This window comes from Oryctolagus cuniculus, chromosome 12 (assembly GCF_051225735.1).
Source record: "Oryctolagus cuniculus isolate XC-2025 breed Fujian yellow rabbit chromosome 12, ASM5122573v1, whole genome shotgun sequence".
Lineage (NCBI taxonomy): Eukaryota > Metazoa > Chordata > Mammalia > Lagomorpha > Leporidae > Oryctolagus > Oryctolagus cuniculus.
In genome coordinates this window covers 31,482,928-31,497,406 of record NC_142878.1, presented here as the reverse complement: position 1 = coordinate 31,497,406, position 14,479 = coordinate 31,482,928, and positions in this window count along the sequence as shown.

Genomic DNA, 14,479 nt, shown 5'->3' with positions numbered 1-14,479 from the left:
TTATCTCATGGGTAGATACCAGACTTGTGGCTGGTAAACATCAACAATGCACAAGGCACTGCCTAAAGCAAAGAAGTTGCTGACCCCAGATGTCAATAGTGCTAAGGCTGAGAAAATCTGTTCTAGAGAAAAGTTATATTATCTGTGCAACTGAAGGTTTGTCGCTGAGATAAGTACATGAGAATTCTATTGATCTTTATAAAGATATCACTATTTTTCCCATATTTAAAGAGACAACCATGCCAACAAACCCAAAGCAGATACCATCTCCAGTTTGAAGTAAAATCTTTAGGTATTTAAGCCACATAGAGCCTATCCACTAGTATCCCCTGGGGAAATGGACACTGGATTTCTCAAGCTCTTCTTCCAGATATTCTTGATCAATATGTTTGGTTAGGTCCTCAGACTCTCTGTATATTATCAGCTCACCCAGAGACTCTAATGAGAAGCCAATTTGGGAACTATTGACCTATAGAAACATCTAGGTCATTTGTGTCATTTTAACATTTGTGTTAAAATCACAAATTAGGGCCGGCACCGTGGCTCACAAGGCTAATCCTCCACCTTGCAGCGCCAGCACACTGGGTTCTAGTCCCGGTCGGGGCACCGGATTCTGTCCCGGTTGCCCCTCTTCCAGGCCAGCTCTCTGCTGTGGCCTGGGAAGGCAGTGGAGGATGGCCCAAGTGCTTGGTCCCTGCACCCCATGGGAGACCAGGATAAGTACCTGGCTCTTGCCATGGGATCAGCATGGTACACTGGCCGCAGCGCCCAGGCCGCGGCGGCCATTGGAGGGTGAACCAACAGCAAAGGAAGACCTTTCTCTCTGTCTCTCTCTCTCACTGTCCACTCTGCCTGTCAAAAAACAAAAATAAAAAATAAAAATAAAAATAAAAATAAATCACAAATTATACAGCCTACCCTGGAAACATGGACTCAGAATTCCCATAAGTGAGACCTGCAAAGTTGTATTTTTAAATTTTAATTTATTTCTATTACTTTTACTTGAAAGGCAAAGACATAGACAGAAACACAACGGTCTTTCATCTGTTGATTCATTCCCCACATGTCAGCAAGAGGCAAGGCTGGATCAGCATGAAGCTAAGAACCCAGAACTCGATCCAGGTGTCCTTTGTGAATAGCAGGGATGTTAAGTACTTGACCCATCACCTGACATTTCCTAGTGTGTGCATCAGTGGGAAGCTAGCGTTAGAAATGTTGCTGGGTCCAAATTCAAAGGACACAGGTATCCCAAGAGATATCTTAACTGTTGTACTTGATGCCCCCAACCCTGATGACTCTCATCAGGCACATTTGGGAAGCACTGGCCAAGACAGTATCTAAAAAATCAGATTCCATGATGATGACTTATAGAGCATTCAGCATCCTATGATGAGAATGGAACAAATGAGAAGGAAAAAAAATGTTAAAACACAAATTTGTCCCATCAGTTGCAGAGGAGCTAGGACCATTAATTTTTTGGTACATAAAAGCAATCAAAGTGTCACAGCCTAGCATGCATAAACCTCTTGACCTCTGGTTCTGTTCTAAATGCACTTTAAGTTTTAGGACTTTTTAAATCTTAAGTGCCTATATTGCTTTTCTATTTCGGAGGTGGGGAGATACAAAAAACAGAGACACCCCATCTGCTGGTTTACTCCCCAGATGTCCAGGAGTTAAAAACTCAACAGAGATCTTCAAGGTGAATGGCAGGTGAACTATCACCCATTGCTTCCCACAATATGCAATAGCAGGAAACTGGAATCAGAAATGGAGCCAAGAATCAAACCAGGCACATGGAATAAGGACATCCTAATTGCTTTGCCAAATGCAGGTTCCATAAATGCACTTTATAGAGGGAAATACCATTCCCCTTCCATGGACGTTGTAAAACGAGTTTTCCCAGCCACTGCTTTGGATTCTATGTACAGTTTTAAGAACATTAATATAGGCCAGCACCACAGCTCGTTAGGCTAATCCTCTGCCTTCCGGCGCTGGCACCCCAGGTTCTAGTACTGGTCAGGGCACCGGATTCTGTCCCAGTTGCTCCTCTTCCAGTCCAGCTCTCTGCTGTGGCCCAGGAAGGCAGTGGAGGATGGCCCAAGTGCTTGGTCCCTGCACCCGCATGGGAGACCAGGAGGAAGCACCTGGCTCCTGGCTTTGGATCAGTGCAGCGCGCCCGCTGTGGCGGCCATTTGGGGGGTGAACCAATGGAAGGAAGACCTTTCTCTCTGTCTCTCTCTAACTCTGCCTATCAAAAAAATTAAAAATAAAAAAAAATTAAAAACAGAACATTAATATATTGATCAATGCAGATGATGAAGACAGATAAACCAAGGCCCTTACATGTTTAATCCTTTGCCAGAGTTGAATTCATTCAAAATCTGTATTCCCAGGTGATCTTATTGTATTTGACACATGAACTCAGCCTTGAATTTACTCCTGCTAATATTTCTGGTTCAAGCACTTCAGAGGCAGCTCAGTGTTGATGAGTATCTAGACAGCTCACTTGTGTCAGGCTCTCTGCTGTATGATAAAAGTCCCATAAGCGAGCCATATTTCATAAGCAATGGGAGGCCAAGTGTTGGCCAGCCACAGAAAATAAACTAATCATTTAGAGGCCAGCTGTTTCATAAAGCTGTAAAGAAAGAAGGAGACAATACTTGTTGAAAACACTGCTGCTGGTCTTCAGTATGTGATTAACTATAGACCCACAGTCTCAGAAAAGACATGATAGAAAATGTCAAATAACTCAACCTCCAGAGATTCAAATATTCATTACATCAACCAGTTCAATAGTCCCAAATCTGGTTACATGACAGATATTCTGGGAAGGTTGGTTTTGTTTTGTTTTTAAGTACACATTCATGGTACTCAGCTCTGCTGTACTAAAATCTGCAGAGGTAGTAGAATCTATAGATTAAGGCTGTGGTTTCCATCTGTGGGAAGATTTTTAAATATCTAATTATATTGTTATAAGAATAATTCTCCATAACTTCCAGCCATTGGTTCTGGCTCAACCACCTGAGGCCCATCTTGTGTTCATATTTCTCAGCTAAAGTCTCCAATGCCTCTGTTCAACATATGATATGATATTGAGTCATTTGCTTCCCATAAATGTTTCCTCATTTATAGCCAACTAGAAATGCAACATTATAGTACTCTGTTTCTATTAATGCAACATATCTCTTCCACTTACTTACTAAAATGACCTTACCTTAGATCACAATGCCTCCTTGCAATTATTTTATATTCCCATTATGATATTCCTCCCTCACTTCCTGACACAGACTAGTCAATGTCTTTACTTAACAGTCTAAGTTCTCCCTCCACCCCCTTACTCTTCGTTGAGGATAACATGTTCATAATCCATGTAGAAAATCCAGAAATTCAGGCCTATGGTATCCAAACTCACCAAATTCACATCTGAGCACAACACATATATGAATCTCTAAATCATAACCACACATATCAGAGACCTTACCTAGTAGCAAGTTTTACTAATTAAGTCAAGTGCATAAGCTTTCAGAATGCACAAAGAGTGAGACATCTAGAACATCTTGCATGGTTCCCAAGGCTCTTGCTTTCCATATTGGATAGGAGTCATCTGGCTCAGAAGAATATACGATGTCTCTAAGTGAGGTTTGTGAGTCAACTTGCACAATTTGGATGACACAGCCATGAAACATCTCCCAGAGAGTTGTGGACCTTATGTGACAATTTTCATGTCTCATAAATCCATAGATTCTGGATGCATTTAACATGTGCAATTCTAAGGCAAGACAACCTATATTCCTTAGGGCATGCATTTGGTGCAGTCATTAACGCAATGCATATTGGAGTGCCTGAGTTTAAATCTTGTCTCTGCCTCTGATCCAGCTTCCTGCTCGATGACCACTCCTAAGACAGCAGATGATGGCTTAAATACTTGGGTCCCTGAAACCCATGTGCAAGACCTGGATTGAGTTCTGAGTTTCTGGCTTCATCCCAGTGCATCTTTGGATGCTTCAGGCATTTAGGGAGATGAGCAATCTCTCTCTCTCACTCTTGCTCTCACTTTCTTACTCTGTCTCTCAAATGAAATAAAATTAATTTAAAACATTTGAAAAAAAACAAAAGGTATTACACAGATAAAGACTCTGGTCCTAAAAGAAAATGACCAATTACCTTGTTTACAAGAAGCTCAGACTGGGCTATCTTCCTTATTTCTTTCACTCAGAAGACTCACCCTGGTAATCAGGGCAGAAATGAACCATAGATCTACTGCATCTACTCCTTCCCAACAATTATACACATATTTCCTCATCATAGAGAAAGAAGTCCTGCTTCTCACTATCAGGTGCTCTAAATGATCATTCCCTCAGCTATACTCTTTCATCAATGTCCTCTTATATGGCTTTGCTTTTATTCATTTTTATATGTATTCTTTTCTCATTTTAAAATATTTCTTCTTATCTGAGAGACAAGAGACAGAGTCAGAAGGAGAGAGAGAGACAGACAGACACAAGGACAGAAAAAGAGAAAGGACATTCACATCTACTGGTTCACTCCCCAATACCTGCAAGGGCCAAGACAGTGCTGGGGATGGAGCTCTAAACTAGGATTGCAATCCAGGTCTCCCACATGGATGGAAGGAATTCAATTACTTGAGTCATCACTGCTGCTTTCCCGGATCTGCATTAACAGGATTCTGCAGCCAGCAGCCAGAACTAGGCATCAAACACAGGTCATCTGATGTGGGATATGAGCATCTTAACTGCTAGTTTAAATGCTCACTCCCTTTTCATATTTTAATAGGCATTCTGCTACAGATTTAACACCTTCATGCCTTCCTAAGCACCTTCTCCTTAACCTAGAGGCCTTCAAAAGGTTCATGGAAAATTAACTTTATAAAAAAAAACTATGCATGACCTTCAATTGCTTGTACCAAATGAAACAACTTTTTTTGCCATTTTTTTAAACTTTTATTTAATGAATATAAATTTCCAAAGTACAGCTTATGGATTACAATGGCTTCCCCCCCATAACGTCCCTCCTAAGCTCACTGAAATAGCCTGATAAAAATACAGTCATTCTCATTTAAACTATTTCTTGGAATGCCTGCATCCCATACACAGTGTCTGGATCAGGTCCTGGCTAATCTGTGATTTTGATCCAGCTTCCTGCTAATGTACCTGGAAGGCAGCAGATTATGGCCCAACCTGGTTTCCTGCCGCCATGTGGGAGGCCTAAATGGAGTTTCTTACCCTTGGCTTCTACCTGGTCTATCCCTAGCAGTTGCTGGCATTTGAGGCATGAACCAGAAGATGGAATCTCTCTCTTCACCTCTTTGCAATTCTCTTCCAAATTAAAAAAAAAAAAAAAAAAACTATTCCTATGTAAATTATCATCCCATAGATATCTAGTAGTTTCTTTAACTTTACTTACAACTAAAAGTCTTGCCAATTTCTTAGATCTAAGAACTATTATCCCTCATATGTGGCATTTGGATGTTTCCTGAGCCATAGAAAACACTTTTAGCTGTCTGCTGAGTATTTCATCTGGTTATCGTACAGAGGCCAAAACCTCTGAATACCTATAACTAAAATTGTCATTTCTAGTTTCCAAGTATTTCCAAGGTACTTTCCCCATTTTAATGTGAATTGAGCATACATATCTAGATGTGGAAGCTGGAAATAAAAAAAAATGAACATTTCTCCACTGAAAGTGACAGTCAGCCAGCAAGTACCATTATTTGTATCTCCAAAATAATAGTCAAATCTATTTTATGTCTACCCTCAACAATAGTACATTCATGTGAGTTCAACAGCTACATTTAATCAAGACATGACCAAACCCCAGGTCTCCATATTTTCTAGTCATCATAAGCAACTGCATCGGGGTTGGGGCTATAGCATAGCCGGTTAAGCTGTCGCCTGCAGCACCAGCATCAATATGGGCAATGGTTCAAGTCCCAGCTGCTCTACTTCTGATCCAGCTTCCTGCTAATGCACCTGGGAAGGCAGCAGAGATGGTCCAAGTGCTTGGACACCTGCACCCACGTGGGAGACCCAGATGAAGTTCCTGGCTCCTGACTTGGGTCTGGCCCAGCCCTGGACATTGCGACCATTTGGGAAGTGAACCATTGAATGGAAGACTTCTCTCTCTACACCTCTGCCTCTCCCTTTCTGCAATTCATCTTTCAAATAAAGTAAATCTTTAAAAAATAAAGAAATTGTATCAATTCCTGAAGTCAGAGTATACTAAATTTAACATGTTTTCTTAATCTACCGATCAGAAAATTTGTCTTGAAAAAAATGAACCAATAATGTGGTAACACAATCTTCTCTATGAAATTATTTGAATATTATAAGACTTCTCGGGGCTGGATCCATGGCGCACTAGGGTAATCCTCCGCCTGCGGTGCCAGCATCCCATATGGGCACTGGTTCTAGTCCCGGTTGCTTCTCTTCCAGTCCAGCTCTCTGCTGTGGCCTGGGAAAGCAGTGGAAGATGGCCCAAGTGCTTGGGCCCCTGCACCCGCATGGGAGACCAGGAAGAGGCACCTGGTTCCTGGCTTTGGATCGGCACAGCTCCATCCATTGCGGCCATTTGGGGAATGAACCAACGGAAGGAAGACCTTTCTCTCTGTCTCTCTCTCACTCTCTATAACTCTACCTGTCAAATAAAAAAAATAAATAAAAAATAAAGTCCATTGAATCATCACAGCTCCAAAATACAACCACAGTAACAGATAGATTAGTATTTGACTGATAAAAGGATATTATAGACTAGTCAACTTGACACATAAAATTAACCATCACAATCATATAGTACTTCTTTTCAGTCTCTTTCTAGGCATAACAGGAGCACACATATGAAAGCTATGATAATACATAACAGAAAGAAAAGCCTTTAGGAGGAGAATTCTTATATCAAATTAAAGAATCATTTCAGTACTTAAAAGCTAATATTTTTTTAATTTCATTCATATGTTGTTATGACAGGAAATGCCCAAATCTACACATTATCAGGGATGTGTTTAATTTTGGCAATTTGATTATGTTACTTGGGTTCATAAATAACTCTTGGGACAAACTGGAATTTATACACAACTGATGGCCTTCAAAGCACTTCAAGTTCTTTGTTTTCCAAGATTCATTCTTAGAGTTCTCTGAAGCACATGGAATATTCTACCCAACCACTTCCCTGACCTAGTTATATGACTACCAAAATAATGGAACATACAAACTATAATATCCAAATATGTTCACAGCAAGGCACTCTTTCTACTTCTTCTGATTCCCATCTCCCTTTTTGAGAACTACCTCTTTTAAGATGAGATGTACTTCCACTAATATTATTTTATTTCTTTTATACTTATTTCTTTTCTGAAAATTTGTTTTGGTGTCTTAGGAGCCAATAAATACTTCCTAATGGAAAAAGAGAAACTATATTCTGACTACCTCAAAATCATAGTACCTTTCAGTAGAAGGATGTCTATTACTCATACAAGTAGAGGTTTTAGGTAGGTTGCCTGAGTGGTCTTGCTGGTCTTGTTTACATGGCATTTATGGCCACAACACTAAATGAGCTCACTAAGGAAGTAAATATAGACACAGAAAATAAGAAGTGAGGAAGTTGAGCCCTAAGGTTTTATAGCATTAGGAGGCAGAGACATGAAGAGAAACTACCAGATATGATTGAGAATAATTAGCCAATGAAGTTGGAGGAAAGCATCCCAAAAACAAAGGGGAAAAGTAATTAAGGAAGGGTGTGTCAAATGCAAGTGATCCCTGTGTTAAACGATGTGATCAGGCCAAATGAATGGGCATTGACCATTGAATTTGGTAATGATCACTAGTGATGGCTCATACAAGAGGGGTTTCCCCGGAACAGTGGAAATGAAATCCTGATTGGAAAAGATTCCTGAGAGAACAGGCAGAGAGGAAATGAATGCAGTGAGTAAATTACTTCAAGTTCTGCTGTTAAGGAAAGCCAAGAAATGGAGTCTTTGCTGAAGGAGAAAGTATGAAGGGAATGTACATTTGCTTATTTGCTTTTTTTTTTTTTTTTGAAACCTAGGAGAATAAACAGAAAGAGAAATTTTGATGACAAAATGATGATGCAGAAAGAAAAGAAGATGTGACATATATTTTTAGGCAGGCAGGAAGAGACAGAATCTAGTTCCCAAGTGAAGGACTTAAATTGGATAAGAGCAGGGATAACATATTCATAATAGCAGTAATGAAGGCACAATCCAGGGACAGATTATTATAAACAGTAGTCACTATTCTCAAGGAAGTTTACATGAAGCAGGTATTGGTTGAACCACTAGGACCAGAAGTACTAGAGATAGACAGTGGTAATAGAGAACATTCCAAATAAAAAAATAATCCTTTTGTCATGGCAAGATAGCAGAAACTTGCTTCTCTCTTTTCCACCCAGTGTTTACAAGTATAAACAATGGAAGTAATATGAGGCAACCAAAGGCATACTCAGAAAGGTAGAAAATGGAAGTCCCAGGGCTAGAGAAATAGCATTAGTGGCAGGGCATCCCACAGTTAACCAATCTACTGAAGAAGGTATACTCTTTCCTGCTTTCCAACCTAGCAATAGAAGGTGGTACTGTAGGCTCGGCTCCTTTCTCACCTGGATGGTAAAAGACTTCTATTAACAAAAACACACAAAGCCTGCAGTCACCAAACCTAGCATTGGAAATGGGAGCCCTAGTAATAGAGTGCCAGGGGAAGTGCTTTTCACACACATACACACACACACACACACACACACACACTTCCTTACCTAGAAACATTGTAATTTACAGGGTGATGGAGTGGGGTTAATGATGCTCATGGAGGGTATCCCTTTAATCCTATTCCAAAAGCCTCTGTCCACACAGCTTAGACTCCTCCCAACTCAGTAAGAGGCACAGGGGTAAGTGGGGATGGCACAAAGTGGATTACCACTACACCGGCACCTACCACGGAAGCCTGTTCTTCTAGATTGGAATAAAACTCATGTCCCTTTCCTAGAGCCTCTGGGCATGCTGCCCAGGAGAAGCTCCTTCTGCTCTCTCAAGTGTCACTAGCAAGAGACATGGGAAGTCCCAGAATAAATTAAGCAGACCAAAATAGTATCACAAAGGTTCTGAAAATTAAATTCTCACAGAAGCACTGCCCACAAATGTAGTCCAGGAATTGGATGATAAATCTAAATAGAGTGAAATAAATAAATAGAGCTAAAATGAAAGACTTAAGATTCCCTACAAATGACTAAAACACAATAAAGAGGAGGCACTGAAGTATAACAATCATTTTCAGGTACAGCAAGAACTTAAATACAGAAAACGGATGTCACAAGAAAGGAAATGTACAGATAATAATTATAAGACACAGAGCCAGCATTTTTTCTGATATTATTCTAAGAACTTAATATAGATTAACTCTTGTGTTTAAAAATTCTATCAGTTGAGTACTGTTCTTACTGTCTTTTTTTCAGATGTGCAGACTGAGACATGTGGAGATTAGTTAACCTGAGCTAACCACCCAGCAATTAAGTGCTGGTGTCAGGATTTGCAAACCAGCAGTCATGTTCTTCACATTCACTTCATACCACCACCCTGCATTTTATGATGAGCTATCAAATAGGTTAAAGGTGCTTGTGAAGGGACACGGCTACAGTTTTAAGAAATCTAAATGTGAGTGATCTTCAACATTTTTTCATGTGTCTGTTGGCCATTTGGATTTCCTCTTTTGAAAACTGTCTATTGAGGTCCTTGGCCCATCTCTTAAGTGGGTTGTTTGTTTTGATCTTGTGGAGTTTCTTGATTTCTTTGTAGATTCTGGTTATCAACCCTTTATCAGTTGCATAGTTTGCAAATATATTTTCCCAAACTGTCGGTTGCCTCTTCACTTTCCTGACTGTTTCTTTTGCAGTACAGAAACTTCTCAATTTGATGCAATCCCAAATGTTGATTTTGGCTTTGACTGCCTGTGCTTCTGGGGTGTTTTCCAAGAAGTCATTGCCGGTACCTATATCTTGCAGGGTTTTTCCAATGCTCTCTAATAATTTGATGGTGTCAGGTCGTAGATTTAAGTCTTTAATCCATGTTGAGTGGATTTTTGTGTAAGGTGTAAGGTAGGGGTCTTGCTTCATGATTCTGCACGTGGAAATCCAATTTTCCCAGCACCATTTATTGAATAGACTGTCCTTAATCCAGGGATTGGTTTTGGATCCTTGATCAAATATGAGTTGGCTGTAGATGTTTGGGTTGATTTCTGGTGTTTCAATTCTGTTCCATTGGTCTATCCATCTGTTTCTGTACCAGTACCATGCTGTTTTGATTACAACTGCCCTGTAGTATGTCCTGAAATCTGGTATTGTGATGCCTCCCGCTTTGTTTTTGTTGTACAAGATTGCTTTAGCTATTCGAGGTCTCCTGTGTCTCCATATGAATTTCAGCACCATTTTTTCCAGATCTGAGAAGAAGGTCTTTGGTATCTTGATTGGTATTGCATTGAATTTATAAATTGCTTTTGGGAGAATGGACATTTTGATGATATTGATTCTTCCAATCCATGAGCATGGAAGATTTTTCCATTTCTTGGTATCCTCTTCTATTTCTTTCTTTAAGGTTTTGTAATTTTCATCGTAGAGATCTTTAACATCCTTGGTTAAGTTTATTCCAAGGTATTTGATTGTTTTTGTAGCTATTGTGAATGGGATTGATCTTAGAAGTTCTTCCTCAGCCATGGCATTGCCTGTGTATACAAAGGCTGTTGATTTTTGTGCATTGATTTTATACCCTGCTACCTTGCCAAAATCTTCTATGAGTTCCAATAGTCTCTTAGTAGAGTTCTTTGGGTCCCCTAAATAAAGAATCATGTCATCTGCAAAGAGGGATAGTTTGAGTTCTTCCTTCCCAATTTGTATCCCTTTAATTTCTTTTTCTTGCCTAATAGCTCTGGCTAGAACCTCCAGAACTATATTGAATAGCAGTGGTGAGAGTGGACATCCCTGTCTGGTACCAGATCTCAGTGGAAATGCTTCCAACTTTTCCCCATTCAATAGGCTGTTGGCAGTGGGTTTTTCATAGATTGCTTTGATTGTGTTGAGGAATGTTCCTTCCAAACCCAGTTTGCTTAGAGTTTTCATCATGAACGGGTGTTGTATTTTATCAAATGCTTTCTCGGCATCTATTGAGATAATCATATGGTTTTTCTTCTGCAGTCTGTTAATGTGGTGTATCACATTGATTGTCTTGCGCACATTAAACCATCCCTGCATACCAGGGATAAATCCCACTTGGTCTGGGTGGATGATCTTTCTGATGTGTTGTTGCATTCTATTGGCGAGAATTTTATTGAGGATTTTTGCATCTATGTTCATCAGGGATATTGGTCTGTAATTCTTTCAGTGCTGCATCTTTTTCCGGCTTAGGAATTAAGGTGATGCTGGCTTCATAGAAAGAATTTAGGAGGATTCCCTCTTTTTCGATTGTTCTTAATAGTTTGAGAAGAATTGGAATCAGTTCTTCTTTAAATGTCTGGTAGAATTCAGCAGTGAATCCATCTGGTCCTGGGCTTTTCTTTGTTGGGAGGCCCTTTATTACTGTTTCAATTTCTGTCTCAGTTATGGGTCTGTTTAGGTTTTCTATGTCTTCCTGGTTCAATTTAGGTAGGTTGCATGTGTCCAGGAATCTATCCATTTCTGATAGGTTTCCTAAATGCCCATCAACGGTAGACTGGATAAAGAAATTATGGGATATGTATTCTTTAGAATACTATACTGCAATAAGAAACAATGAAATCCAGTCATTTGCAACAAAATGGAGGAATCTGGAACACATCATGCTGAGTGAAATAAGCCAGTCCCAAAGGGACAAATACCATATGTTCTCCCTGATCGGTGACAGCTGACTGAACACCAAAAAGGAAACCTCCTGAAGTGAAATGGACACTATGGGAAATGGTGACTTGATCAGCATAGCCCTGATTGTTAATGAACAACTTAATACATTATCCCTCTTAGTAGTTTTTTGTCTGTTCTACTTAATATGACTGGTTTAATTCTGTAATTAATACACAGTTATTCTTAAGTGTTGAAAATTAACTGAAATGTGATCCCTGTTAAGCATAAGAGTGGGAATAAGAGAGGGAAGAGAGGTATAATTTGGGACATGCTCAAGCTGACTTGCCCCAAATGGTAGAGTTAGAAACATACCCGGGCACTCCAATTCAATCCCATCAAGGTGGCATGTACCAATGCCATCTCACTAGTCCAAGTGATCAATTTCAGTTCACAATTGATCATAATGAAAGGACTAAGAGTCAAAGGGAGCACATAAACAAGTCTAGTACCTTCTAACACTAACCGATAGAATAAATAAAGGGGAGAGTGATCCAACATGGGAAGTGAGATACTCAGCAGACTCATAGAATGGCAGATGTCCTAAATAGCACTCTGGCCTCAGAATCAGTCCTAAAGGCATTCAGATCTGGCTGAAAAGCCCATGAGAGTATTTCAGGCATGGAAAGCCAAGACACTCTGGCAAAAGATCTCTGTGAGTGAGATCCCAGTGGAAAGAACAGGTCTTCAAAGAAGGAGGTACCTTTCTATGAAGGGAGGAGAGAACCTCCACTTTGACTATGACCTTGTCTAAACAAGATAAGAGTCAGAGAACTCGGAGGGCTTCCATAGCCTTGGAAACTCATGACTGGAGCATAGGGAGATTACTGATGCCATAGACAGGAGTGTCAATTGGTAAAGTCAACAACAGGAGTCACTGTGCACTTACTCCTCATGTAGGATCTCTGTCCTTAATGTGCTATGCATTGAGATTTAATGCTATAACGAGTACTCAAACAATATATTTCACTTTGTGTGTCCCAACTTGACTCTCACTGGGATTAAACACGACAATAGGTCTGATCTGATTTCATCATCATTTAAAAAAATCATCTATTATTTTTCAGTTTATGTTTCTGTGTGGGAGCAAACTGTTGAAATCCTTACTTAATGTATACTAAGCTGATCTTCTGTATATAAAGAGAATCGAAAATGAATCTTGATGTGAATGGAAGGGGAGAGGGAGTGGGAAAGGGGAGGGTTGTGGGTGGGAGGGACGGTATGGTGGGGAAGCCATTGTAATCCATAAATCGTACTTTGGAAATTTATATTCATTAAATAAAAGTTAAAAAAAATAAAAATAAAAAATAAAAAAAGAAATAAAAAAACCCAATTAAAAAAGAAAAGAAAGAAAAGTGACAGAAGAAACACTATTACTGGGATAAAAATGGTCTTTAGGAAGATGAAATAATAATTCTAAACTTTTATGTGGTTAATATTAAAAGTTCAAGATTCATAAAGCAAAAACTGACAGAACTTCAAGGAGAAATAGACAAACATACAATTATAGCCAGGGATTTCAACAAACCCATCTCCATGATCTATAGAACAGCTAGACAGAAAGTCATTAATGACACTGAAGAATTGAGCAATACTGACAACCAATTTGTGTTTCTAAAATTGGCATTAATAGAGCTCTCAAACCAAGAACTGCAAAATATTTAGGATTCAGAAGACTTAACAAGATAGGCCATATGGTAGGCCATAACAGAAGTCTCATTAAATTAAAGAGGATCAAACCACATAACTATATTTTATGACAGCAATTAAGGGTAAGTGTGTGCCTTAGCAGTTAAGACATTAGTTAACATATCCACGTCCTATATCAAAGTGCCTGTGTTCAATTCCCAGTTCTGGTTTCCTGCCAGTTTGGAGATGAGAGCCATCCCCCACCTTCTGCCTTTCAAACAAATAAAATAAATTAAAGGGACCGGCATTGTGGCAAGGCAGGTAAAGTCACTGCTTGCAACACTGGCATTTCATATGGGTGCCAGTAGAGACCAAGCTGCTCCATTTCTGAACCAGCTTCCTGTTAATGTGGAAGATGACCCAAGGGCTTGAGCCCTTGCACCCATGTGGGGGGACCCAGAAGACACTCCTGGCTCTTGGCTTTGGTCTGGCCCAGCCTTAGCCATTTCAGACATTTGGGGAGTGAACCAGTCTCTTCTTCTTCTCTCTCTCTCTCTCTCTCTGTATCTCTGCCTTTTAAATAAATGAAATAAATCTTTAAAAATTTTAAATTATAACCTCTTAATGAAAATGAAAGCAATATAACTGCTGTAATTTGTGGAATGTTGTGAAAAACAATGCTTAGAGAGAAATATATACTCCTAAATCCTATATTATAAAAGTAAAGGATAAATCCAATAACTTCAAATTCCATCTGAATGAACTGGAAACAGAGTACATAAATAAGTAAACTAGGCAAAAGGATAAAAATAACAAATAGCAGAAGCCAGTGACATAGTGAAAAAATAAGAAAATCAATGAAACCCAATGTCTTTTTTGTGAAGATACATCTTAAGCCAGATTGATTTGAGAGACAGAGAAGACACAAGTTGTTAATACGTATCAAAATGAGATACAAAAATTA